Source organism: Neofelis nebulosa, chromosome 1 (assembly GCF_028018385.1).
Source record: "Neofelis nebulosa isolate mNeoNeb1 chromosome 1, mNeoNeb1.pri, whole genome shotgun sequence".
Classification (NCBI taxonomy): domain Eukaryota; kingdom Metazoa; phylum Chordata; class Mammalia; order Carnivora; family Felidae; genus Neofelis; species Neofelis nebulosa.
The window spans coordinates 211,768,463-211,795,826 of NC_080782.1; the positions used below are offsets into that span (position 1 = coordinate 211,768,463).

Below are 27,364 nucleotides of genomic sequence, written 5' to 3' on the forward strand. Positions count from 1 at the left end.
ATGAAGAAGGGCATTATATAATAATTACAGGGTCTATCCATCAGGAAGAGCTAACAATTATAAATGTCTATGCGCCAAATACCGGAGCCCCCAGATATATAAAACAGTTACTCATAAACATAAGCAACCTTATTGATAAGAATGTGGTAATTGCAGGGGACTTTAACACCCCACTTACAGAAATGGATAGATCATCTAGACACACAGTCAATAAAGAAACAAGGGCCCTGAATGATACATTGGATCAGATGGACTTGACAGATACATTTAGAACTCTGCATCCCAAAGCAACAGAATATACTTTCTTCTCGAGTGCACATGGAACATTCTCCAAGATAGATCACATACTGGGTCACAAAACAGCCCTTCATAAGTTTACAAGAATTGACATTATACCATGCATACTTTCAGACCACAATGCTATGAAGCTTGAAATCAACCACAGGAAAAAGTCTGGAAAACCTCCAAAAGCATGGAGGTTAAAGAACACCCTACTAACGAATGAGTGGGTCAACCAGGCAATTAGAGAGGAAATTAAAAAATATCTGGAAACAAACGAAAATGAAAATACAACAATCCAAACGCTTTGGGATGCAGCGAAGGCAGTCCTGAGAGGAAAATACATCGCAATCCAGGCCTATCTCAAGAAACAAGAAAAATCCCAAATACAAAATCTAACAGCACACCTAAAGGAAATAGAAGCAGAACAGCAAAGGCAGCCTAAACCCAGCAGAAGAAGAGAAATCATAAAGATCAGAGCAGAAATAAACAATATAGAATCTAAAAAAACTGTAGAGCAGATCAACGAAACCAAGAGTTGGTTTTTTGAAAAAATAAACAAAATTGACAAACCTCTAGCCAGGCTTCTCAAAAAGAAAAGGGAGATGACCCAAATAGATAAAATCATGAATGAAAATGGAATTATTACAACCAATCCCTCAGAGATACAAACAATTATCAGGGAATACTATGAAGAATTATATGCCAACAAATTGGACAACCTGGAAGAAATGGACAAATTCCTAAACACCCACACTCTTCCAAAACTCAATCAGGAGGAAATAGAAAGCTTGAACAGACCCATAACCAGCGAAGAAATTGAATCGGTTATCAAAAATCTCCCAACAAATAAGAGTCCAGGACCAGATGGCTTCCCAGGGGAGTTCTACCAGACGTTTAAAGCAGAGATAATACCTATCCTTCTCAAGCTATTCCAAGAAATAGAAAGGGAAGGAAAACTTCCAGACTCATTCTATGAAGCCAGTATTACTTTGATTCCTAAAGCAGACAGAGACCCAGTAAAAAAAGAGAACTACAGGCCAATATCCCTGATGAATATGGATGCAAAAATTCTCAATAAGATACTAGCAAATCGAATTCAACGGCATATAAAAAGAATTATTCACCATGATCAAGTGGGATTCATTCCTGGGATGCAGGGCTGGTTCAACATTCGCAAATCGATCAACGTGATACATCACATTAACAAAAAAAAAGAGAAGAACCATATGATCCTGTCAATCGATGCAGAAAAGGCCTTTAACAAAATCCAGCACCCTTTCTTAATAAAAACCCTTGAGAAAGTCGGGATAGAAGGAACATACTTAAAGATCATAAAAGCCATATATGAAAAGCCCACAGCTAACATCATCCTCAATGGGGAAAAACTGAGAGCTTTTTCCCTGAGATCAGGAACACGACAGGGATGCCCACTCTCACCGTTGTTATTTAACATAGTGCTGGAAGTTCTAGCATCAGCAATCAGACAACAAAAGGAAATCAAAGGCATCCAAATTGGCAAAGATGAAGTCAAGCTTTCGCTTTTTGCAGATGACATGATATTATACATGGAAAATCCGATAGACTCCACCAAAAGTCTGCTAGAACTGATACATGAATTCAGCAAAGTTGCCGGATACAAAATCAATGTACAGAAATCAGTTGCATTCTTATACACTAACAATGAAGCAACAGAAAGACAAATAAAGAAACTGATCCCATTCACAATTGCACCAAGAAGCATAAAATACCTAGGAATAAATCTCACCAAAGATGTAAAAGATCTGTATGCTGAAAACTATAGAAAGCTTATGCAGGTAATTGAAGAAGATATAAAGAAATGGAAAGACATTCCCTGCTCATGGATTGGAAGAATAAATATTGTGAAAATGTCAATACTACCCAAAGCTATCTACACATTCAATGCAATCCCAATCAAAATTGCACCAGCATTCTTCTCGAAACTAGAACAAGCAATCCTAAAATTCATATGGAACCACAAAAGGCCCCGAATAGCCAAAGTAATTTTGAAGAAGAAGACCAAAGCAGGAGGCATCACAATCCCAGACTTTAGCCTCTACTACAAAGCTGTCATCATCAAGACAGCATGGTATTGGCATAAAAACAGACACATAGACCAATGGAATAGAATAGAAACCCCAGAACTAGACCCACAAACGTATGGCCAACTCATTTTTGACAAAGCAGGAAAGAACATCCAATGGAAAAAAGACAGTCTCTTTAACAAATGGTGCTGGGAGAACTGGACAGCAACATGCAGAAGGTTGAAACTAGACCACTTTCTCACACCATTCACAAAAATAAACTCAAAATGGATAAAGGACCTGAATGTGAGACAGGAAACCATCAAAACCTTAGAGGAGAAAGCAGGAAAAGACCTCTCTGACCTCAGCCGTAGCAATCTCTTACTCGGCACATCCCCAAAGGCAAGGGAATTAAAAGCAAAAGTGAATTACTGGGACCTTATGAAGATAAAAAGCTTCTGCACAGCAAAGGAAACAACCAACAAAACTAAAAGGCAACCAACGGAATGGGAAAAGATATTTGCAAATGACATATCGGACAAAGGGCTAGTATCCAAAATCTATAAAGAGCTCATCAAACTCCACACCCGAAAAACAAATAACCCAGTGAAGAAATGGGCAGAAAACATGAATAGACACTTCTCTAAAGAAGACATCCGGATGGCCAACAGGCACATGAAAAGATGCTCAACGTCGCTCCTCATCAGGGAAATACAAATCAAAACCACACTCAGATACCACCTCACGCCAGTCAGAGTGGCCAAAATGAAGAAATCAGGAGACTATAGATGCTGGCGAGGATGTGAAGAGACGGGAACCCTCTTGCACTGTTGGTGGGAATGCAAATTGGTGCAGCCGCTCTGGAAAGCAGTGTGGAGGTTCCTCAGAAAATTAAAAATAGACCTACCCTATGACCCAGCAATAGCACTGCTAGGAATTTATCCAAGGGATACAGGAGTACTGATGCATAGGGGCACTTGTACTCCAATGTTTATAGCAGCACTCTCAACAATCGCCAAATTATGGAAAGAGCCTAAATGTCCATCAACTGATGAATGGATAAAGAAATTGTGGTTTATATACACAATGGAATACTACGTGGCAATGAGAAAGAATGAAATATGGCCTTTTGTAGCAACGTGGATGGAACTGGAGAGTGTGATGCTAAGTGAAATAAGCCATACAGAGAAAGACAGATACCATATGGTTTCACTCTTATGTGGATCCTGAGAAACGTAACAGAAACCCATGGGGGAGGGGAAGGGAAAAAAAAAAAAAAAAGAGGTTAGAGTGGGAGAGAGCCAAAGCATAAGAGACTGTTAAAAACTGAGAACAAACTGAGGGTTGATGGGGGGTGGGAGGGAGGGCAGGGTGGGTGATGGGTATTGAGGAGGGCACCTTTTGGGATGAGCACTGGGTGTTGTATGGAAACCAATTTGACAGTAAATTTCATATATTAAAAAATAAATAAATAAATAAATAAAATAAAATAAAATGAAACACTAAAATGTAGCCAAATAATCAGAAGGCCAAAAAGAAAAAAAAAAGGAAAAGGAGAAACAGAGGAAAAAATAACCAAAATAAAAAAATAGTATACAATAGTCTATAATAAAATAGCAATGATAAATCCAACAATGAAAATTGTCACATTACAAATTGATGCTCTAAAACACTCTTATTTAAATAAAAAAGTGACATAGTAGTTAAAATGCTAGTCTTGTATATACTGCCTAATAGATACATCCTTTAAATTTAATGATACAAAGTGTTGAGTGTAAGTAAGGGGGGGGGAGTATAATAATTGAAGCAAAAAATGGGGTTTTAGTAATATTTTATAAAATAGACTTTCAGGCAATATCAGAAATAGCTATGAATATTTTATAATGATAAAAGGGAAATTTCATCAGGAGGCCACAGTAACTTATATAGATGGATGCATCTAACAATAGAACCTCAAAATATATAAAGAAAATGTCAACAGATTTAAAAGGAGAAAAAGACAATTTCTACAATCACAATATGAGATTGTAACAGCGTAGGGCATAGAAATGTCAGAATGATTGCAAAGGGCATGAGTAAATTCTGTGGTGATGTAAACAACTTTTATCTTGATTTTGGTGATTACAAACAGCTAAATTTGTGAGAATTTGTGGAATTGTATCCTTTTAGTTTTAATATCAATAAATTCCAAAAATGAAAAGGGAAAGAAAACTTACCTACATTTTTTGTGAACAGATGACAGATTTTGCTTGTGTACATGTGGGTTCATATGCAGATTTTTATACTGTTTGATTCAAAGCAAAAACTTGGTTTGCTATTATATTCCAGTGTGTGTGTGTGTGTGTGTGTGTGTGCACATGTGTGTGTGCCATAACTTATTTATCCATTAATTTTCAACTTTTTTGACCATATTTACACTTTTGGTTTATCTCTTATATTTAGTATATTACTAGATTTTTTAAAAAATCAAATTTGACAGTCAACTTCTATTATTTTACTTGTTAAGTTATTTTACATTTGTTATTTTATTGATATATTTACACTTTATTATATTATTTTATACTCTATTTTTGTCAAAAATTTTAATTATTGTCATTAAATTAATTTTAATTGCCATGTATTATTTCTGCCTTTATAAATATTTTTTCTTAATTTAATTTAAAATTCACTTTACAATCTTTTGGAAATTTTATATTACATTTTATTAAGCCACATCCTCCTCATCCCCCCCCCCAATAGAGGTTAGATGGGGTATTTACAGTGAATAATTATGTAATATTTGTAAGGTTATGTATTTTTATATATTTTTTTGAATTCATGTTTGAAATGCCTGATCCACACAAAGGAGGTATTTTTGAATGTACAGAAAGAACAGTTTGCCTGTGATGCTACCCAGTTCCATCTTTTTACTCAAGTCTTCCATTTGGCAAAAGTTGGCCCTCAATAGCTCTGTGACATAGACATGAATCTTACCTCTTTCACCCCCAGCACTCCTGACAGATGACTCTTCAGTACAAAGTATTATTGCTCTTGCTCTCGGGGATTTAGAAAATGTATCTCTTAAAATATGAATTAATGTTACATGAAATATAAAAATATCTCTGGAAATAAAACCAAAAACGAAAATGCTTCATCCTCCTGTTGGTTTTATGAAGATTCTAACACCTCCTCATCCTCAAAAGAAGGTACACATTCCCTTTCCATCCCACCTGTGCCTCCGGGGTCAACCCAAAATGAAGCTGTTTTTGTAATTGCATTTAGCAATACTATATTTTATTATTATATAATTTGCATTTCTCTCATCTCCTGTTTAAAATATATAATATACGTTTTGGTAAGTTAGTATCACAGTGAAAGTTGCACCAGAGTGAGTCAAAGGGGAATAGAGGAAATGGGACCAGAACTGATTCCAAACTCACCTCTGCTGAAACAAAGGGTGGGAGAGATTTGAAGAGCTGGGGCAGGGGTAGTAGACCATTTGTTTGCTAACTGGCTTTACTCAGAGGAAAAATAAACTTTCTCTTACATTCATGACAGGGGTAGTTTTACAACTTAGAGCAAAGCACCCACTGAATTTAGGTCCCTACCCTCCTACACACACTGAGAGATAGAGCATTATCTTCTTTGATGGTTATATTTCAGAGGTAGGGCTCCCAGGTCATTGAGAAAGCATACTGGGGTTATAAGACTGGCAAGAAGCTTTTTAAAAGATGTGCATATCTTTCAAAGTGGCAGAGAAAGAATTTACACTGGCATTAGTCTAAAGTAAGTACTCTAAGGAAAAGAAAGACAAGACACAGATGCAGAACCGTACCTAAAGTCTGTTCAAGCTGAGGGAAATGGTAGGATTACCTTGACCATTAGTCAGAAACTGACGAGAGCAATAAAATCAAAGTTGGTTGTGTAAAGTCTCAACACCAACTGTCAGAAATAATCAAGAACATCCTAGCATATCTTTCAGTAAATCATGTGATCTTTCCAATTCAACAATACTCAAGGGCACACAGATGAAACTAGGTTTGTTTATTAGTTTTTCAGGAGCTATTGATATGACACCATACAGGAAAGTATTACCTTCTTATCTACAATAAAATATACAATGACTATGGCTGAAGGTTATTTCCTGACACTATACATATATTAAGATGTGGTATGAAATTCAGGTGTACTTGCATAAGTGCATTTGGGTTCCCAATAATAAACTCCCATCTACAATTAATTTTCACAAGAATGGCTTAAGCATTGATATGTAGGTGCTAAAATGATTATAGTGCTTACATTTATTTAATGTATATGATAATAGTTATATTCCAGATTGAAGAAAGGCAGAAAGAAAGCAAAGGAACAGAACAGCAGATGGGGAAGGGACAAAGGAAGAGAAGACGGAAGTCTAAAGGAATTTTCTACTCATTACATTAAACTTCCTGTTGTTAGAACTATAACTCTGACCACTTATAAACAAACACATATTTTGCAATACTTACAAAAACAACACTACCTAGTGGACTTTCTTCTTCCTTATTTCCACCTCCAAATGAACAGTCACCCAAGGTATGATTAAATTTATCTTAGATGAAAAAGACCTCCAATAAAGACAAATTAAAGCTATTTATGTACATGCCTATAAGCTCAAGCAGAGCTATTCTCATATAGAATGACCCAAGACAATATTTTAAAAGTAAAAATACTTCAAGATTATGAATAATCTGTGCTTGAAAAGTAAAACTTCTATTGAATATTTTTAGCTCCAAAACTATACTAAGAACCCACTATATTATTTCTTATAACAACTTGTTTTCTTATAACAAGTGCTACAGTTAAATGCACTGCTATACTAAAGAAATTCTATGAGAGTTTATTGTAAGTTTTCTGAAAAATTTTTACAAAAATAAATATATTTGTTTCAAATCCCTCTAACTCATAATCTGAAGATTATATTTAATTTGATCAAAGAGAAAAGGAATTAAAACAAGATAAGAAAATATAGACATTCTAATAAGAATTATGTCTTTGTTTTTTAATACCTTGAGAATATCAAATCCCATGTGAGAAATTCACTTCCATTACTTAATCTATTTTTTCTAAAAAAACCATATACATTACTGACTTTTAAAATATCTCTAGTACCATATGTATAAAACTAATGCTTAGTTTTTAAAGTATTCCAACTATATACAATAATTTGACCAATTAGTAAATTTAAGCATTTAGAAACCCCACTCCATGGTGACAATCATGGTAATCAATATGAATATTTAGTGTATTTTTTCAGATGCTTTCATGTGCATTAATGTATGATCACTAAAAGAGAATGGAAGAAAACGTGGTTTTTAGTAAGTGTACTTAGAAAATACAATGTTACAAAATTAGACTTTTATTTTAATAGTATATCATAGATAGTTTTTCAGATAAATTAATGCAGATTTAAATGGCTTTTAATAGTTGAAGAATATTTTATAATATATATTTGTCAGAATTAAACTATATCCGATGATGAACAAATATGGTGTTTATAATTTTAGCATTATAAGCATTTATTTTGTAGCTATATTGAATCCCTCTGAGGCAAGTTTATTTCTGAAACAAACTTCTAGAAATGTGATTGTTGAATTAAAGGGATACTATTTCAAATGTATGTTTTCTAGTTACTCTCATTTGCTTTACAAACATTTATTGAGTGCCTAACATAAGGCTGGTACTGTTTGGGGCACTTAAAGTCTGTCAGTGGACAGAGAAAGAAAGATATATGCCCTTGAAGAGCAAATTTACAAGCAGGTAAATTAAATTTGGTATATTTTATGAAAAGAGGACCCAATTGTATTTGTATGTATTTATTATCCAAATATCTTGGTACCATTTATTGGATATTTCATCATTCCTATTACACTCTGTAAAAAACCTCATACATTTATTAAGTAAGTGACTGTTTCTAAGTTCTCTACTCTTTTTCATTGATCTCTCTATCTAGCCTTGGACCAGTATTATATTAAATATTATAATTTATAAAAGATTTTGACATCTTGTGGAGCTAATCCTATGTTAATGCTGTTAAAATAACTTCCACATTCAGAATCTGTTTAAATATCATCACTTCCCCATGTATCTGTTAGGCTGTTCCCTACATTTGACTTATAACAGTGCTTCAGTTACTTTTTATCTCATATTTCAGTTTTATTTCTTCCATAGTACTCATCAAATTATCTTTTCTAAATGTTGACTTACTTATTTAAAATCACATTTCCTGCAGTGGAATATAAGCTCCCTAAGAACTAAGATCCTGATTGAACACAGGCACTGCTGTCTACCTGTCCATACCTCACTAAGAAAGATGCCTCGCACTTAGGAGATAATAATAATTGTTGAAAGCATAGGTAAAAAGATGACTTAAATGCTTATAAAATATAGTCTAAAACTTCTGATTCACATTTTATCTTCTGTATGTGTGGATGCTTTAACAACTCAATTTCTCAAAGTGTAATCAACTACAGACCTCACTTCTATTACTGAGAACAACAAAAATTTTATAGTTTTGATTTTTTTTTCTTAAAATACTTCAATCACTAAAGTAAGGGAATTGTCATGGGTGTTAGCACATCTGATTCTCAGCATCACAACAATCTTACAATCTTTTCAAGGATGTGGTTTATTCTCTATTATGAAATAATCTGTAGGCTAAAAAGGCACATAAACCACATATGTACCATTTAATAGATAAGGCATTTACTATACTCAAATCTAGCAGATGAACATTGTGTGTATACAGAAGCCTCTTAAATGTCCCTCAATAATCACTCTATTTTCCCTCTAGAGGCAAGGACTATTTTTTGACTTTTGTTTTACTCATGCTTTGTTTTTCCATTCTATTACATGTGTATACATTCCTAAATAATACAGTTTTATTTTTCCTGTCCTTTGAGTTTTTGATGACTGGAATTGTAGCGTAAGTATTCTCTTAAATTTGCTTCTTTCACTCATTAGTTTGTGAGATCAAATCACATTGTTGTATATGATCTTATTTCTGTGCTTAGTGTTTTTCTGTACTAACCCTTTACAGAATATATCTCAAGTTATTAGTTTATTTTGTAGTTTATACTTGAGCATCTAGTTTGTTTCCAGTCTGGGATTTCTCATGCAAGGTTTGTGTAATTATTATTGTGCATGGATTCCGGTGTTCTTGTACATGAGTTTCTAAGCCCTGGAAGATATTTTAACTTTTCTAGGTAAGGACAACTTGTTTTCCACATCACCTGTGGCATTTACACTCCTAAAAATGTATGAATTTTACCTGTGTTCCACATGATCTCTATTATTTAATATTATCCAGTTTTCATGTATCTGCCATACTGATGTGAATCTAAGAAAATCTCTTCATGGTTGAAATTTCCATTGTATGTTTAATAATATGAAGTACCTTTTAACATATTGTCTATGTATATTTTCCATTTTGAAGTATAAAAATATTTTACTGATATCTTTCTTGGTTTGTTTGTTCTATTCTTATTAATTTGTAGAAATTCTTAATATACTCTTGATACTTGTCTTTTTTTGATTGTAAGAATTGAAAATATTTTTCTCTCATTTTTTCAATGTTAATTTTGGTAAACAAAAATTCTTAATTTTAAGGCAGTCAAAAGTGTTAACTTTCTTAGTGTTTATAATTTCAGTATTCTGTTTTAACATAATTTTTACTGTGATAGTATGCTTTTCTCTCTTCTAAAATATTGATAGATTTCCTTTTGTATATAGGTGTTTATTCCTTTTGGAATTGGATTTCACATATGGTGAAGTAGAATTCCCACTTTGGAAAATTTCTTTACTACCCAAATATCCTAGCAGGGTTTATTGCAAAGTCTGTCCTTTGCCTTCTAATCTGCAAACTGCCTCTTTCAAAATTTGTTTCTAGAAATGCATAGATCTGTTTGTAGGCTCTTCACTTTGTCCCATCAGTCCTTGTCTAGCCTGATACCAGCATCTGATTGTCTTAAACACCAGTTTTCTAGGTCTTGATATCTGGTGGAGAAAAATCTTTCAAATGCATTCATTTTCCCTCTAAGAACAGATTGCCTATTCTTAGTCTTTATCAGTTCCAAATATATTTAGAATTAGCTAGTTATGTCCTGTTAAAAAAATATCATGAGTATTTTAGAATATATTTGAACATATGGACTTAATTTAGGGAAGTAATGTCACCTTTATATTATTGACTCTTTTAATCTGTAAACATGATATATCTCTCATTTTGATACTTCATATTTTATCAATAGCATTTAAAAATTCTACTTGCTAATTTTTGTTCCTTGCAGATAAATAACAATTTTTTTTTACAATGTATTTGTATCTTCCAGCTACTTCCTTGTCTCATTAATTCTGGTAAAACTTTTCTAGCTAATTTTTGGAATTTTTGTTGGGTATAAATTATATTATTTGGGAATACAGTTTTAAATGTTTACAATTTATTTTATATTGTTTATCCTCACTGGCTGAGATAATTAGTAAAAGAAAAATGAAAATTAAAATTGAAAAGAAATGATAATCACTGATGTTTTTCCATTTCCTGATTCAAAGAAAGAAATTTCACTGTTTTATAATACATATTATTTGCTCTAGGTTGATGTGTGAAAAATCATTCATTTTCAAGCAGATTTCGTCAACAGTGCTTCATTTTTTCAAACACTTCTTAAAATAAACTGTCTTTGTTAATGCTAAAATCCACATTGTTGGAGGTCATTCTCTACTAACTTGTTTCCTTATGTGGTGGGTTTTCCTTGACGATTTTCTACATATCGTCCTGAAATTTCTTCTCCAGGGAGGAATTCTGGTCTTTTCATATCAAATTTGTGGAGAACCACAAGTATGTAGCTTAATGCTGTATCTTCAATTGATCATATCAATGTCATTGTAGAAACTGACCTATACTGTATTCTTCCCTCATTTTCTATTAAATATCTGAACATTCAGAGATTTGCTGTACATACCTTACTTTGTGAAATGAAAAAAAGTAAATATTCGTTTTACTAATAATTCAATGAACCAGAAATCAGTATTTCTTTTACTCACCATAGTTTGTATCAGAATATTTTTGTTAACAATCAAACTCATTTATTCACATTTTTTAATCTCTATATGGACACTTTTTAAAACATGGATTTAAATAATTATGATTTTTTGACATGTCTAATTCAAGTTTAATATTGTAAGATTTTTTCTTATTCTGTTTGTATTTCTTTTCATGCACATTAAAAACCTTCATCTGATAAAACATAAAGACATTTACTTGCTTTATCCTACAATACGTAATTTCAAAATATAATAACATTATTAAAACTAACATTAAGTACAGTGTGTAGTGAAGTTTAAGATTACTTGTAGATCTTTTGTCCTCAGCATATACCCTACTAAGGGTATATAGTCAAAGTAATTTAAAATATTTAATCAAAGTATTCAAAAGCAACCTGGAATAATCATTATTCCTGAAAGTTATGTTGTGTATTTGATAGATACTTTAATCTGTTTCTGTTCGATTTTAGGTTTGCTTTTTTAAGCAATTTTTAAATTTTAATTAACATACAGTGCAATATCGGCTTCTGGAATAGAATTCAGTGATTTATCACTTACATACAACACCCCGTGCCATCACAAGTGCCCTCTTTATAATTAAGTATACTAAAATTAAGTATATAATACATGATATAATATGCTTAAATCATTTTTATGTTCATCAATATGGTTTAATATGTTTGATTACATATATTTTATGTAATGTGCTTAGATAAGATCAGTATAATCAATAGCATTGCCTACCATGCCCAAATGTAATTTTAAATGGCTTCCCTTTGTAATCATAAAATTTTGTAATGCAAATATCCTTGTATTTTAAGATTTTGAAATTTGTATCAGGAAGCCACGATTGCAAATATCATTGTATGCGATCTACTTTTGCTTCCCATCCAGTCAGAGAAAACTGAATTTCTTAGCCCTGTTACATTGAGGCAAGGATCTGCACCTATTGTGGCCCAAGGACATTGATCAAAGTGATGTTTGTAGGTTCAGGGCCACCTCAAACAACCTTGCATGCAAGACCTTCCAGCTGCCTCTTACTTGATTTACTACAGTGAAATTGGTGGAGGGCTTGAAGTGAAGGTGGTACTACTAAAAAGATCAGTAGACACCTAGATGGATAAAAAGAGCCACTTATAAGAATTTTTGGTGCAAACATGGGGCGCCTGGGTGGCGCAGTTGGGGCGCCTGGGTGGCGCAGTCGGTTAAGCGTCCGACTTCAGCCAGGTCACGATCTCGCGGTCCGTGAGTTCGAGCCCCGCGTCTGGCTCTGGGCTGACGGCTCGGAGCCTGGAGCCTGTTTCCGATTCTGTGTCTCCCTCTCTCTCTCTGCCCCTCCCCCGTTCATGCTCTGTCTCTCTCTGTCCCAAAAATAAATAAAAAACGTTGAAAAAAAAAAAAAAAGAATTTTTGGTGCAAACGTGAGCAGGTGGCCCAAAGGATAATTACCTTCTATACTCTGAAATTATAAACATTTTAGAAAGTACTGGAAAGACCAGAAATCCATTAATAAAAATAGTGAAAGTAGTTAACAACTTATAAAATGAATGATGTAGTGTTGTATATAATTTTGGGTATAACCAATTAGAAAGGGCCAAAGCAACTATGAATAAAAAAAAAAAAAAAAAAAAAAGAAGTGAAGTTCACTCAAAATACTCAGGCTTCCTGCTAGTGTTGAAGATTTAGGTCTCTGAATCTCTCCTAGTGAAATGGACTGGTTTGGGAACTGTCACCTGCTATGAGCAGCTCCAACCCTTTGCACAGATGGGGAGACTTTCTCTATCTGAAGGAACATGTCACCACTGGATGAATCAGCTGGAAGTGCATGGTAGCCTGGTTAGGGAGAAAGAAACTTCTGCCCTATTTCACCTCTTGATTGTTCACAGTTGCCATTTATCTTGCTGACAGGAAAAAATGATTGATAGTTGTTGAATTGTCTTGTATCTTCTTATGGCTATTTTTTTCACAGCATGAACCCGTGTTCTTGTTTAAACCCTGATGTAAAAATGCCTTAGAATAAAACATTTATACCTGTAAAATATCCTCCATTTGAAAATGTAAGTAAATGTGTACATTTGGTTTATAATTTAACATTCCACTAATGTGATTATTGAATCAACCAACCACTATACTGGAAATTCTGGAAGCCAAACAAAATCCTGGAATTTTGAAAGACAGATTACTTATATAGTGTCATTTGTAAATGAGGGAAAAGACAAAAAATATTAACATCTTCTTTTTGAAAAAGATAAATATGAGAAAACACAATGATACATTGAGAATTTGGGATAATACCCCAGTACTCCTCCCCCTCTGTTTTTGCATTTATATACATTCAACACCATAAACTAATCAATTGCACAGCACATATGTGTCTTTCTCAGTAAGCCAGCTAACTGAGAAAGATATTAATGCATTTAAGTTTTGATAATCATTCTATAATTAAAGTTCCAATGTATGTTCAAATAAGCGTGTCTCAACTTTATTTTAACCTATGATCCATTTTGGTAAACATCAAATTCTTATGTTCTCCATTAATGTCATTTGAGTTTCAAAATAAATTAGATATTGTCACCAAGAGCATGTCAAATCAATGATAATATTAGGAAAAAAAATTATAATTTGAAAGATAAGATCATTTTGTGCTTAAGGTCTGCTTATTTGTCACGGGGTTCACTGTCCTAAGAAGGTTCACTGTCCTAAGTTTAAACACAATGCAGGTCATTTTCAATGTCAAGTTTGTTTTACTCTTTAGTTTCCAGGCTAAATTCATATTGTAAAATTTGCTTGACTTTTTACTTCTAGACTGATTGGCAAAAGATATTAGTCCTTGAGAATTAAGTAGAATAAGTTTCACTGTTAATGTTTTGTCATTGCAAGTCCCTACCCTTGCTTATAATAAAGTCAAACTACCCAGAAATGCTTCCTTTCTTTGTTTCCAGAAAATATCAGCACTCTGTCATATCTGATAATGCCTTATACTGGTATACCATCTCTGTGCTGATATACTAATGGTGTACCACTATCGGAAACAAATCAAAGAGAAAATTTTATTTAATTACAGGACAGAAGGTGTGTTAAGATAAAATATATTCAGAAGTTATATTTAGGGAAAAAAAAGTAGTGTGTCTAGAAATCATATATATTTTCGGGGCACCTGGGTGGCCCAATTGGTTAAGCGGCCAATTCTTGATTTCAGCTCAGGTCATGATCTCATGGGTAGTGTGTTTACAACCCTCATGGGGCTCTGCACTGACAGCACAAGCTTGCTTGGGATCCTCTCTCTCTCCCTCTCTCTCTGTCCCTCCCCTGATCATGCTCTCTCTCTCTCTCTCAAAATAAATGAGCAGAGATATAGTAGAATTGGGGCTCTCTCTGATGCAAGCTTGAGAGCAAGCCTAGTCAGCTTTTTCAGATTTCTTAAATAAAAACCAAGGCGTTTGTGGTAAGATATGGCAGGGTGGGGAAAGGCAGAGGAGAAGAAAAAGAATAAACTGTAGTGATTTGGATTCAAAGACATGAAAGTGTTTTGTGCTTTTGCCTTTCTTGCCTTCCAAATGCCCTGAGGATGTATGGATCAGAAATTAAATCAAAATAATGCTCTGTACTGAGACTAAAAAGGTCTATTCCAAATACCTTCATATCTCTTACTTTCATTTCACTTTGTCCAGTGACAAATCTCTCAGTATTAAAATTTTTATGGTATCTGTTTATCTTATGTTTATTAGGATAGAGTTTGCCTTTTCATTAAAAATATGTATTTTTTCTTCTATGTCTTTTCCTAGTGATGTCTGATCAATACCTCCTATTGTCCAGATATAATATTATTGAATTCTTTTATTTATTCTTTGTAGTTACCCTTCAGAGTTGCCATGGCTCGATTTAAAAAAAAAAATTAAGTTTATTTATTTTGAGAGGGAGAGAGAGCACAAGCAGGAGAGGGGCAGAGAAAGAGGGAAAGAGAGAATCCCAAGCAGGTTCCACACATCAGCAGAGCCCATTGCAGTGCTGGAACCCAGGAGATGGGAAATCATGACCTGAGCCAAAACCAAGAGTCAGCTGCTTCATCTACGGAACCACTCAAGCATTCCTGATTTTTTTTTTTGAATTAAAGTTATATATTGGGCTTATCTTGCTGTTACTGTTATTTAAATAAGTTGGATTTTGCTATTTCACTTACTGTCACAAGATTCCATTGACAGAAGGAATCATTCCATGACAAGAATGTTTACCAGTTTAATCAACTTAAGGGCTTCCTACAGACATGGATTGCTTCATGAAACTATGGCTTCCCTGTGTAGCTACACCTCCTCTACTGTCAAAACTTAACTTATTTCAGGAACACTCCTGATTCAGTACTGAATTACCTATTCACTCATTGGCCATTTCTACCTATGGCTTCCAAAATGACTACTCCATTACTAAGATCTACCTCAATGTCCCATCCTACCACTGTTGGTCCCTTACAAAACCTTGGTTTTCCATCTCTACTGGCCATGATGTCCTGTTAAGTCACAGCTCTGCTCAGTGCTATTCACGCTCAGGATGGGGTTCTCTCTTCTTGGTATGGACATTTGCTTGATACTGACTTCAAGATCTAATAAACCTAGATCTTTGTGTTTGTCTCTACCCCTTTATCCCTTTGTGGCTTATTATCCACAAGTCTTGCTACTACCAGTTACTTTGACTGCAATTTAAAGTAATTTGGAGTTTTTAATTGTCCAAATACCCTAATTTTGCTGAAGATGTGGATTGAGGAGTTTTATCTTTTATTTTCCTCTTTTTCTACATTTTCCTGGAGAAAAGTGGAATACTCTAATATACGTCAGCACCTTATTCCTACTTCTCCTGCTTATATGTGAAATATCATCATTTTTTAAGCATTTCTCCAAATGTTTATTTAAATGGATATTGGGAATGATAGGGAAAACCAAACCTAAATATACAGGGGGTAAGATTGATATACTCAGGTTGAAAAATTGGTTCAAAATCAGTAAAAAAAAAATGTGATTTTATTATGCTCACCAAGATCTATAATTTTTTAAGAAAATTAATATCACTTTATTTAGTTTTCTAGGTTTATAATGTTTTAGAAAGTGCACAGATTTAAGATACTATTGAATGCTGATATCCCGAGTCATATTTATGGAACAAGAAACTTAAAACCAAGAATTTCTCCTGCAACAATTTGTCTGGGATAAAGAAAAAGAACAGAATAAATGGAAATACATATATCCTAAGCAAAATGATAAATCTCTCTTTAGACTGAAGCTACTATTTATTTACCAAATTAGTTTGAAGTATCCATGGGAATACAATGTCTAACAGCAATACTTACATAACAGGTATATATTGATGTAAAAACTGTAACTTAGCTAAAATGTCAATCGATCAATCAATGACAAAGGTTTTAGCAATTCTTTGGTATATTGCTGTTATTCTGCTAAACAAGATAAATTAGCAAAATAACCAGAGTGGAAATTAATTTACAGTAACTACACACCATCTTAAGTGCTGTGTTGTGTTGCTTAAATGTCACTTAGTGTGAACTTTATTGTACTGGATAATTTAATTTCTTAAACGAACTTTCCTTCAAACACTATCTTATTACTTTGTTATTTCCCCAAGTACCCAACATGAGAAAGGAAATCTATTCCTTAAATTTATAAGTACAGAATTAAAACATATTTAATGAGTTGATAAACACATCCAACATGGATCTCTTTTATAATTAAACTTCAATAAAGGTTTATAATTGCCTTTGATGTTAGGATCTTCCATTTTCTTTTACCCAGTTTAAATGCACATTATACCCTTTTTAAAAATAACTTAAGCTGTCCTTCTGAAAATACATTTTTTTAATCTAAATTTCATTTTGAAATGAAAAGCAAAAAAGAAGACATGTCTATTTAGATACATATGCTCTATTTGGTACTTTTTAAAAATTATTATTTTCATACTGATCTTGACCAATTTACACAAGAATGGTAACATACACATTTATGTCTGAATGGTGATCTCATTTCTATTTCCACTAGCAAAAACAATTGTAACTAAACCGAACATCTCACAAGAGTTAAGGATAGATGTCACCAAGATGCCCACATAGGAGGCTCCTGAATTTCCCTCCTACCACAGAGACACCAAATATGTAGCTACATATGAATCAGTTTCCACTGACAGAAATCCAAAAATTAGTTGTATGACTTGTACACATTGGGCAACTGAGAAAGTATCAAGGGCTTTGAAATGCGATTTCAAGCCCATCAAGGGCTTTGAAATGCGAGATAGACTCTCACCAGAAACCCCAAACTCTGCACAGTGCCTTACAACTGGGAGGGAACCCTCTCAACTTGTGGGTTCTCCCTAAGGAAGGAAGATATTGCAGCAAGCTAGCACCTTGTCTTTTAAGGTTAACACCCGAGGGACAGGTCAAAATCTGAAGGTCAGGGGAACTTGTGTTCATGAGTCCCACAAAACAGGAGCAGACAAAGCACTTGTTAAGCAGGTGTGTGAGCACTCCTGGATACCATTGCCCCAGGCTCAGTGCAGAGCGAACAGACAAAACTTCCCATTTTCCAGCTTTTCCCCTGAAAGGATTTGACAACATTCTTTGTAGCTCTCACCTAACTTCCTGCCTCCTAATAACAATCTAGGGAATGACTGGGATCCTCTTCAGAGCACTAACAAGCCGGGGGAGCCCTTACCCCACCCTCTCCCTCCTGCTCACTCTGACAATAAAACCAAGTTACTGGCTTCTCCTTTCAAGGAGCCTGTTCACACATTTTAACACCCCAACATCTATGGCTGGCACCTGAAGGACAGGCCCTCAAATCACCTAGCCAACAGAGTTTGCATTCATGAGCCCCACAGCACTGTAGCAAACAAAGAAGCTATTTTTTAAACAGGCAGGTGAACACTCTTCATGCCTATACACCTGGACTCGGTGTGAACAACAGGCACAAAAGACCATCCCCCAGTTTCTCCCTTAAAGTGGTTGGCTGCATACTTTGCCAGCTGCTGCCTGAGGGTCAGGCTTCTCAACACCCTGCATCTTTCCGAGAGCCTGAAAGAGCTGGTGGGCATTTCCCCACATTCTACTGCAGGTTGGCTCCAACAATACAAACTAGTGTTTAGTCTAGGCCCTCTGTTTTTTTTTTTTCTAAGGCTACCCCCTAGAAAGAAACTTCTCCACACATCTTGTACCCCAAGGTTTTTGGCTGTCACTCAAGGGGCAGGGCCCTCAAATCAGCTTGCTCTGATAGCCAACGGGGCTTGGTATCCACAAGTACCACAGGACCATATTACACAAAAATACAGCTTTAAAATGAGTACAAAGCACTTCTTAAAACTGTCCCTCACGCTGAGTACAGAGACAGCAGGCAGAAACACCTGGAAGGGATCTGACTACATATTTTTCAAGCTGTGGCCTGAGCTTCCGGCTTCTAATCAGCCTGCATGTGAGAATTGACTGGGATTCTTCTGGGAGCCTCATAGAGCTTGTGGCCTCAACCCCAGCCATCTTCCTTCAGTTGTCTCCAAAAGTAAACCAGCTCTTCAGCTTCTCTCTGGAAGGAGTTGTCCATACATCCATCACCCACTTGTTATGGCCACCACTTGACAGACTGGTTCCAAATTACCTAGCTCCGGGAGCTGAAAAGACTAGGCATTCTACAGTCCCCCAGGATCACATGAAAACAGAGAGGTGGTTCTAGAGGATGCAAAAACACTCCTAGCAACCATTCCCTCTGGCTCAGTACAGAGTGACTGAGCAAAAACGCCCAACCCTAGTTTCTCCCTCATAGGGGTAGACTGTACATCCAATATCCTGACTTTCCCAGCTACTGCCCGAAGGCTGGACCTCCAATTAGCCTGCACTGGGGAGATGAAGGGGCAGGCAGATAGCAGTCCTCCAGGACCCAAAAAGGAATATGGACATTTCCCATGCTTTTGAATAGGATAAAAGTCTATGAGCATGATAGCAACTTAGGTTTGTTTTGTTTTTTTCTATCACAGTCAGTGGAAAATATTGTAACTCACATTTGGCACTTGATTCCATGGTTTGCATCAATAATGGGTATAAATCGTGCTTCATTTTCATTGCTGTAACTATATTTCTCTCTTTCACTCAAGAAAGCATTATGTGAAGTCAAGTGAGTAAGATTGACTTCATGTCAGGGAAAAATTATAAATACATTTTTATAAACTTTGCTATTTTAACTTAGTTTAGTAAGAGATTTGATATGGCATGAGTCATAATTGATTGAGATATATTAGTGGGTCATACCCCCACTATTCAGTTACCTTAATATCAGTACTGTGCATTAAAGCTGATACAGTAGATGATCGAATTTTTGAGCATTAAGGTACCAGGGACTTTTTCCCTTTTTCCTTTCACTCAGCACAAGGATAGAGACTTAAAATCCAGAGAAATGTCTTTCCAGGATTAAGCAGTGAATGTGTCCAAGCTGAAGTTATTATAATAATTATTAATATCAATATTATTTTATAATACTAGTATTACTAAACATTAATATTTATTGTATATTGCTATATAGTCAATGCACTGTTTTAAGGGTTTCATAAACAATTAGGTATTTTTTTAATCAGATAATTTAATGATTTCAATAACCTGAGAGGTTATATAATTTGCCCAAGGTAACCGGCTAGAAACTGGAAGAACCAGGATTCCATGCTGACAGGCTCACTCAATAACTCATGGTTTTAACCACTAAATGCTATTAAATAATGTGCATGAAATACCTGTTACATGTTGTGGGCCATTTTGAATACACAAAGTCATTTAAGGTAGACCATAAAATTTAAGTCATTGAGATTTTACAATAATTGTTAAACACTTTGTCATTTGATCCTTACAGCAGTCCTATAAAACAAATTCTATGATGAGTCTTAAGTTTACAGAGAAGGAAATCAAAAGATATAAATGGTAAATGACTTCGCCAGAGTATTGGAACTTGCCCAAGATTCAAAAGCTAGTAAGCCACAAATGTGGCATTGAATTTTGGTCTTGGACTCTAAAACAGAAATGTTTTTTGTTTGTTTGTTTTTTTTTAATATAGCCTTAGGAATCATTTTTATTCCTGTACAGTGGGATTGTGGAAGGGTGTGTGTGTGTGGAAGGGTATCTAGGTTTCTGTCACATACAGTCAATCTTCTGGTATAACACAAAGATCTTTGGATCTTTGTCAATTAGAGCACGAAGTGTTCCTCAGAAAGCAGGGAGTTTAGTAGATGATTCCTAGGGCCTACCCAGCTCAAACACTGATCTATTCTATGGTTTCTCACACTGAATCTGGGTAGGGTGTTGATTGTTTTTTCAAGCATACAGCATAATGATTTGGTATTTGTAGATACTGCCAAATGAGCTCCGCAATAAGTCTAGGTAACAACTAGGTAACTAGTTGTTATGTACCTAGGTTATCTTATGTTATGTTTTGATACCTAGGTACCATACATAGTTACATTTTTTTCTTGTGATAAGTTGTTTAGTTAGTTAGTTTATTTATTTATTTATTTATTTATTTATTGAGAGAGACAATGGTAGCTCAAGTGGCGGAGGGGCAGAGAGAGAGGGGACAGAGGATCCAAAGCCGGCTCTGTGCTGATAGCCGAGAGCCACATACAGGGTACTAACTCAGGAACTGTGAGATCATGACTTGAGCCAAGGTCAGACGCTTAACCAACTGAACTACCCTGGCGTCCCTTTTGTGATAAGTTTTAAGATCTATCTTTTAGCCACTTTTAAGTATGCAATACAGTGTTATTAACTATACTCATCATGCTATATATGTTATATCCCCATGACATTTATTTTATAATGAGAAATTTGTAAAAAACAAAACAAAGAAACAAAAAACACATATTCTTATGCATTATTATCATGATATATAGCCAAGAGAGTTTTTATGGCACAGCGACACATTTTAGGTTACTAACAATGTAAAACAACAGTATGGTTGTTGTTATAAGGAATCATGAGACTAACACTGTATGTGAGGTAAGCAATACATAGAGTATTTCAAACAAATATTCATGAACTGATAGACAATGCAGATTATTATCTGAATTTTAATGGTGTATTCACTGATGTAAGGCAGAGCACTAAGGTAAGGGGAAACTGCAAGCTTTGTTAGAGCCAGTGAACAAATACAGAAGATATTACTGTGCAACACTGGACTGCAGCTGCTTGCTTTGCTTTCCTTTAAAAGGTCTACGAGTTTCTTTCAAAGACGTAATGTTATTCCTAATCAAACGTGTCTTCAAATATCACTCTCATGGTATGGTTTATTCTAAATAAAGGTTTGTCTCTCAGTTTATCTCCTATAGTATTGTATGAAATATATTTTAAACATAGATTGCAATTAATTTACAGTGGTCCAACATATGTAGATTTATCACAGCATTTTTTATCAATTTTATAGTTCACAATATACTATTATTACTACTATACTTTTATTATTATATTATTAACTATCATCATATGAAAAGAATGATAACTTTTCCTAAAATAATGTGCAGAAAAAATTACTCCCAGTCTGTATCTCATTTACAGCGGTGTTTGTGTGTGTGTTGCATAAAGCATATATATACTTTTAAAAATTATATATCACATGTTATAAATAGATACATATTTTTTAAAAACAACTAAAGTTAAGAATTAAGAGATGCACTTTATTTCTTCTAGAGAGTTGTGGTTCAACATTTCTTTCTCTCTTATGTTCCCTTCAAATAGGAAAAGTGTTTAAACTTTAAGGAAAAAGAAGTTTCTAGTTGCACAATGGCTTCATTCTATTTAAAGACAGTTATTTTCACCCAGAGCTTTCATGCCACTTACACACTATCTCATCAGCTAGTCAATAAAGAATTATGTACAGAGCTATAATTCCTTTAAAAAAACTTTTGCATTTTGTTTTCTAAATTGAGCTATGACTCACACTTTTGTAATATAGACCTTGGTTTATCAAACTCATATCCATATGTCTGATATTTTTCCATACAGGTTCTTTTAACATTTCTTCTGTTTTGCATTGCATACTGGATTGACAGTATAAAACTCATGGACACTTGGATAAGTCATACCTGCAGTGACTTTTTAAATAATTTTTGTTAACATTTATTTATATTTGAGAGAAAGACAGTGTGTGAGCAGGGAGGGACACAGAGACAGAGACAGGTTCTGAAGAAGGTTCCAGGCTCTGAGCTGTTAGCACACAGCCGGATGCGGGGCTTGAACTCATGAGCTGTGTGATCATGACCTGAGCCAAAGCTGGATGCTTAACCGACTGAGCCACCCAGGAGCCCCTGCAGTGATTTTTTAAAAACATTCCTCGTATGGAATGAAAAATAGCTTTCATTTCATATGTTTGCTTAAATGAGATAAGAAAAACTAATAATCTTATAAAATACTTCTTGTAGTGGCTGTACTGATTCTAATTTGCAGAAGTTCTGTGAAGTAAAATAGTTATTATTTATGAATTGCCCATCCCTTATGGAACTGAAAGATTGGACCAATCTACTCACTAGCATTTTTACTTATCATGGTTTTGAACAAATGTACACTTTTTAAGCTCCATCTCAATAAGTTCCAAAAAAACCCCAAAAAAAACAAACATCAAAAAAACAAAAGAGGATAAAGGAAAAAACAATGAAGATAAAAGAAGAAAGCAATGAAATAGAAAATAAAATGCAGTTGAGAACAATGACAATGCTAAAAGGTTAATCAAATTGATGAATGCTTATAAAATCTGATCAAAAACAGAAAGAACCATGGGGCGCCTGGGTGGCGCAGTCGGTTAAGCGTCCGACTTCAGCCAGGTCACGATCTCGCGGTCCGTGAGTTCGAGCCCCGCGTCAGGCTCTGGGCTGATGGCTCGGAGCCTGGAGCTTGTTTCCGATTCTGTGTCTCCCTCTCTCTCTGCCCCTGCCCCGTTCATGCTTTGTCTCTCTCTGTCCCAAAAATAAATAAAAAACGTTGAAAAAAAAAATTAAAAAAAAAAAAAAAAAAAAAACAGAAAGAACCGAAATGATCATCACTGAAGGTTCTAGACATAAAAATAACAAAAGTATTTACAATTTTTGGCAGTGACTTTGGCTATATAGACAAATTCCTGTAGAACTCAAAAAAGAATAGAAAATCTGAATTGTTATATACCTTATAAAAATAGATCTATAATTTAAAAAAAAGGAGAAAACCTTATGTGCAGATGGTTTCCCACGTACTTGTTCTATATTTTTAAGAAAGAAATAACATCAATGTTGCAAAATTTTTCCAGATTTTAGCAAAGAAATAATTAATTTTATGTTGCCAACATGACCTTAATATCAAAAGTTGACAAGCACTTTGCAAAAGTCAGAACATATCTGATGAATATCTCTCATGCACATGGATGCAGAATCTTTAACAAAATATTGGCCAGTCAAATTCAATAATATGTAACAAGAATAACATATGATACAGAATAGCTTATCCCATAAGTAAAAGAGTAACTTATCATTTTAACTATGTTATACAATTTGCAACATTTATAGGACAGTGAACAAAAGTCATATGATCAATAAGAGAGAAAAACTTCACAAATAAGCCAACACCTATTATTGATGGGGGGGGAAACCTCACCATAGAAGGGGACTTCTTTTATTTGATAATCTGAATGGGAAAAAAACCAAAAAAAACATATGTAATATTGAAGTATTGATAGCTTTCTCTCTGAGACCAAAGATAGTCAATATCAACACTTCTATTTTATCATCCTGTCCAGGGGCCGCTAATCTTCTCTGTATCTTTCCAATGTTAGCATATGTGCTGCCTAAGCCAGCACCACTTCTGTTGTATATCAGAGAGCCTAGAAAAGGCAATACAGACAGAAAATGAGAAATAAAGATGAAAGACAAAGATGAAAAATACATACAAAACAATTTATCTTCATTTTCTAGGACTATTTGTTTAGCATTTGAGGGCTTACATAGACATGTACCTGCACACTTCTCCAAAATCATTACTTAGGGGCAATTCCATAATGGTGATTTCATCATGAAATTCACAGGTATTAATGATTTTTAAAGCTCATTTCATTTTTAAACATATCCATAAATAAGAGAAGCATTTACTGAACTACTTTGAATAATTTTTTGTTAATGTTTTTGACAATTATAAACATTATCAGTGGTTGATTAGTAAATACTTCAATGACAGAGTTTTAACTTCATATGCATACTTTTGTTAACAGACATAAAAAATGCTTGAACATTCTCAGAATGTGTTTATGGACATTTTTTCTTGACCTAAAACAGACTTATATATGCTTTAAGAGAAAATACTTATTTATCTTTTTTAAAAAGGTTTCTTTTGCAGAGGAGTTTAGGGTAAGACAAATCCATGTTTATATTGTGGCCTTTTCAAATATCTTATTGAAAGTATTCTGGTATACTTTTATAATAGAAAGATACAAAGCACTTCAACATTATTGTCTTCATGCTTATATATCAACAAAATTATTTAGGATGATTGAGAATGCTTCAACAGTAAAAATGATTTAACAAGATCCTTGAATCTACAACCTAGAAAAACATAGATAATTCTAGTATTTCCAATCTCTAATTTTGTGATATTTGGTTTCACTAAGACTTGGAATTTTAAAAATCATATCTGGGTGTACTCAAGTCAATGCTGAGTTAATATCTGTGAGAAAATTCAACACTGGAGAAATTTGGACTAAATAATTACTAAGACAACTTTCAATTCTAAGGTTCCTTTATTCTGGTACTGAGTGAACTATTCTGCAACATGTGTGGATTTCTTGACAGTAATAATAGCTCCCACTCAATTAACTGAATCCCTGCGAGGTTGGTTTGACGCAACTGAATGTCATATATCAATCGTGCTGGCCCAGGGATTTCTGCTGCCCAAATAATCAGATAGACTTGGTAATAAACTATATATCTTTTGCATGTCAATTGGCTATTTCTATGGTCAGAAATACCTAAATATGCAATAAATTGAAAAATTTTATCTTGACATTTGGATATAGCCTACTACAGATGGGATATGACTTCAAATGATAGGAACTAGTGTCATAAAACACAATGTTTAAAATAAAGACTAGCATTTATCAAGAATGGAAGCTGACCTTTGGAGAAAATTAAAGTTTATGTGCCTAGATCTCACCAGGCTGTCATTAACATAGATTATTTTACTCTGTGCCCAATAAAGAAAATACTTGACTATTTTACCTAGTTATATTATGTTAATAAAATGAATAGTACCCGAATTTGAATAGACCCCTCTTGTGTGTGTGGAGTTTTAATAATTACTAATTTATAGCAAAAGCAACAAGTAGTAAACACAGTTGTGCTCAACCAAGAATATGTTTGTCCTCCAGCAGATATCTGGCAATATCTGAAGCTATTTTTGGTTTTCAACAAAATGTGGGGAGCTACTCCACTGGAAACTAGTGGATGAAGAGCAGGATGCAGCTAAGCACAGGAGCAATCACACACAATAAGCATAATTCTGTCCAAAATGTTAGTGATTCCAAAGTTCAGAATCCCTGAGCTAATGTTTGCGGGGCGGGGGGATGGGGGTGGGGGCGTGGGGGAGGTTATCACACTGTTTACTGCATGCTTCATTTACAATCTTTTTTAAAAAGGTCTTTTAGGGGCGCCTGGGTGGCTCAGTCAATTAAGCGTCAGATTCTTGATTTCCACTCGGGTCATGATCTCATGGTTGTGAGATCAAGACCCACATTAGGCTCTGCACTGGATGTGGAGTCTGCTTTATATTCTCTCTTTCCCTCTTACTGTTTCTCGCCCCTGCTCATGTGCATACCTGCTCACTCTCTCTCTCTCTCAAAAAACAAAACAAAACAAAACAAAACAAAACAAAAAAACAAACAAAAAACAAAAAAACAAAAAAAAAACCACTTTCATTTAATATTGACAGAATGAGAAGTAAGCATGGGACAGGGTTGAACACAGCTAAAGTATAGCTACTTTTAAAATTTGGGGAACACTATTTTTGTAACACATATGAATAGATAACATAGAGGGAACTGTTAGTAGAAATGAGCTTTACACAGAAAGGAGAGAATGGCATGATATAATTTATGTAAGAAGACATTAGTTTCCACAAAAATAAATGGGTAAGCATTTGCTGTGAAGTAAAGGTTCAACTGATAATCTTCCTCTTCTTCCGTTACTTGTATTTGTATATCAGCATGCTGGGACGCAAATCCACAACTGCTCCTGGAGCATGTTAGTCTTCAAGTAGTATCTTTAGGTTTCAGACATTTGGTTTGTTTTTGTTTTTTTAGTTATCAGCATTTAGTTGCTTAAGTACTAGAATAATTAATTGGAAAGCAAGTCTCATTTCCTGAACTCAATATCCCACAGATTTTCTGGTTCAATGTCAAGGAAAGTAGAGCTATTTTTCTATATCTGTGTTCTTTCCTTCCCATACAAATTAGAAATCAGATGCTTTTAAAACTAAGTATCATTTGAACAATATAAAATCCATACATTCTCCACATGATTCCTTTACCAGCAGAATATTCTGAAGCAAGTCTAATATGATACAAATTCCCCATGGTTCTTCAATAATTTTTTTAAGTGCCATCAAATATCAAATAGAGTGATGGAAAACTGAAAAAGTTCAAACAAACTTTAACTTTCTAAAAGAAATTATAGTAGCTTTTGTTAAAAAACAAAATTGGTCTGCCCAGTCTGCCAAAATGAAATATCACAGGCTGGATAAAAAACCAGAAAAAATTTTTTCCCCAGTTCTGGTGGTTGGAAGTTTAAGATCAAAGCAGCAGCAATGCTGGTGTCTGATGAGATCTCATCTTGGATTACAGATGGCCTCCTTATGTCCTCACATGGCCTTTTCTCTTTATATGCCTGGAAGAGAGGGAGCTCTTTGAAGTCTCTGCTTCTTCTTCCAAGGATCCTAGTTTTATCAGATTAGGGTC

The 27,364-nt window shown here is 34.5% G+C and overlaps 1 non-coding gene across 1 annotated transcript; it reads right to left on the reverse strand.

Annotated features, from left to right (window-relative positions):
• Positions 1-24,116: 24,116 nt before the first annotated feature.
• On the reverse strand, positions 24,117-24,220 carry LOC131489663 (U6 spliceosomal RNA). The gene has a single exon (XR_009250674.1). It is a non-coding gene; the product is annotated as a U6 spliceosomal RNA (small nuclear RNA).
• Positions 24,221-27,364: the final 3,144 nt, after the last annotated feature.